This window comes from Lactuca sativa, chromosome 3, assembly GCF_002870075.4.
Source record: "Lactuca sativa cultivar Salinas chromosome 3, Lsat_Salinas_v11, whole genome shotgun sequence".
In the NCBI taxonomy this organism is placed as follows: Eukaryota; Viridiplantae; Streptophyta; class Magnoliopsida; order Asterales; family Asteraceae; genus Lactuca; species Lactuca sativa.
Genome location: NC_056625.2, coordinates 126,145,548 through 126,148,566, shown reverse-complemented (window position 1 = coordinate 126,148,566; position 3,019 = coordinate 126,145,548). Strand labels below are relative to the sequence as shown.

The 3,019-nt window shown below is 28.1% G+C and overlaps 1 long non-coding RNA gene across 1 annotated transcript; it reads left to right on the top strand.

The window, feature by feature from the left end:
* Window positions 1-690: 690 nt before the first annotated feature.
* Window positions 691-1,373, top strand: LOC111907705 (uncharacterized). Its single transcript, XR_002855642.3, has 3 exons — window positions 691-824; window positions 906-999; window positions 1,130-1,373. It is a non-coding gene; the product is annotated as an uncharacterized LOC111907705 (long non-coding RNA).
* Window positions 1,374-3,019: the final 1,646 nt, after the last annotated feature.

Genomic DNA, 3,019 nt, shown 5'->3' with positions numbered 1-3,019 from the left:
TTATGGGATGTTGAAATTGTTGAAATTAACTTTTATCAATCGCGGAGGAAATAAGATATAAGGACAAATCCTCTTATCATCTCATATCCGTTGTTCTTAAGATCTCATAATTATATTAAGGTTGTTTTTTACTCTTGTAAAATCATGGTCGTAAAATCGAATCGCAATGGTAAAGATCATACCAAAAAAATTTTAAAAACATTAAAAAATAATTTGTATTGCTCATTTAGCAATAGATAATTTAAAATATAAAAAAAAACATCTCTAATACGTCATTTAATAATAAAAATTCAAAAGACGTTTTCTAGGGATTTATATTCGATGCACATGTAGGTCCTAACACAAAATATTAGATTTTCTAGGGTTTATATTCGATGTAACCGTTATTGTATGTTAGATCACAATGACCAAATAAGCAAACGAACCTCCAAAAAATCAGAAGAATAATTTAACAATCATTTCCGTTGGATTAAAATATCATTTTCCTAATAAAAATATATAAAGCTTAAAAAAGCTTATAAAAAAAACACCATATAGAAACAATCTATCAATTTTTTTTGAAATTAGACCAAAGAATAAATCCGACTAAAACTTAAACCAATAATAATAATATTTAATAATAATAATTAATATAAAGTGAGAATAATCAAGAAAGTTCTTTAATTTACTTGCTTTACTTTTTACCTTTACCAATCCCAATTTCCATCAATGCAAACCTTTTTCTTCTATATATTCTACCCACCTTCATCACTCCACCTTACACAACCACTCTCTTCAACAAATCATGAATGAACCAAAATATGCTTATCCTTACCCTGCTCAAGGTACGAATCTACTTCACATTTCTCGATCCTTTATTCATCTCACTTCCAATTCACTAAACAATTAACAATCATCTTCCACAGGAGGAGGCTATTATCAAGGACCTCCGGTGATGGCGCCGCCGCAATACGCCGCACCTCCTCCTCCCCGACGAGAACCTGGTTTTCTTGAAGGCTGGTATGTATTCATTATTCCCCCCTTTTTTTCCTCCTATTTTCATCCATATTTTTATGGATTTGATCATTTGGTTGATTATTATGATGCATTCGTATGTGGGTTTTAATTGGATTTTTGTTTTGATTTGTAGTCTAGCGGCTTTGTGTTGCTGTTGTCTTCTTGATGAGTGTTGCTGTGATCCAACTATCATCTTCTTCTGATTGCTTTACTTATGAATAGAAGAAAAATATGAATTTTATGTTTTTTTTTTTTTTTTAGATTTTGATTTTAATGTATTTATTTACTTATTTATGGTGTTCTAAGGTCTAACAAATCCATGTACTACCACTTTCTGTTTGTGTCAATAAATTAAAAATTTGTAATGTTGAATTGAATTATTATATTCGTAGTTTTTAAACAATTTATTTGGTTTTGAAAAAAAAATAATCGAAATATCGTAATTGAATTTAGGTTCAATAAATACCAACCACTTGTTAGTATGAATTAATGTTTATATCAAAGGGGAGTTGAACAAAAAGAATGGACTACAATGAAAATGATTATTTTGGAACGTGAATGAGTAAAAGTATGGATTTGTGTCTTATTCTTTTTGTAGTGAGATTTTTGTTTCAAAGTTTTGCTTTAGTTTTCAAAATTTTAGGTTATTTCATATTTTTTAGTTTGTAATGATGATATCTAATCATTTATTTAGGGAGGAATTTGTAGTTTTTGATAAATTTATATAATGAAATAGATTTCTTGAGTTCTTGTTGGTAGTTGGTTTTGAGTTTTATCGATTTATGCATTCAACTTGAAAAAATAATGTATACATTCGTAAAAAAAGTTCGAACAAATGAATGGTGACTAGAGATAAAAAATAATCGTGTAGCACCATTTCACGATACCATTGAAGAAACCGAAAATACCATTTTAGTACCAAAAATACAATATCTTTGATACAAATTTGTACTTTTTGATAAATTTATATAATAAAATAGATTTCTTGAGTTCTTATGTGGAAGGAATGAGATGCACGTATGCACATGTAATTGTTAACATGTGATGGGAAGAAACACGTAAAAGCACCTGTCTCAAAAACCACTTCCACAAGTTCCGATTTTTGAAACACTTGTATGCTTTTATATAAAACACACATGATTCAAGAAGTTAAATGTTAAATACACGGTATTTTTATTTATTTATATACTTATTATTATTATTATTATTTATTTATTTTGTATTTACGATTTATCTAACTATCCCTACAAAATTTGAAATCATGTGGATACTATGACCTACATACATAATATACAACTAACCTCAAACACACATTATACATAAAATTAGGAGGTTTCCTGCCCTTTGCAACTTTGGAGCATTGTGTTGTAGAGCTAGAACGATAAAAGCTTGTTTGGTGTTCAATGTAAATAGTGACAATAGGCTTGTAGAAATATCTAGTGTCATCCCCACCTGCATAAACGGAAGACCATAATAAGAATGAATAGATTAAAAAAAATTTAAGCATTAAAGTAAGGGAGTTATATAACATAAATGGAAGATTATGATACGAATAAATACATTTGCTTTACACATAATAACATCTTACTTTCGATTCTTAACTCATCATAGCAACATACTTATGTTTACAGATAATGGCATTATGATACAAATAAAGTACAATGCCCATATTTGAAAGAAAACGTGAGTACGTTGCTATTATGGGTAAAAAATAAAGTAGGTTGCTATTCTCTACAATATGAACATTACTTAATTACCATTTCCGCATATATTTGCAATTGCTCTTGCTACGATTCCGAGAGTTTGGTGATCATTTGTATATATATATATATATATATATATATATATATATATATATATATATATATATATATATATATATATATATATATATATAAAGAGTTTAAAAGATTTAAGGGAATACCATTCATTGCAATATTTGCAATTGTTCTAAAAGCAACCCTAAGTAGTATTGTATTTTAGAAGGCTGTCAGTAGAATAACAATGCATCTAGAGTTGCATG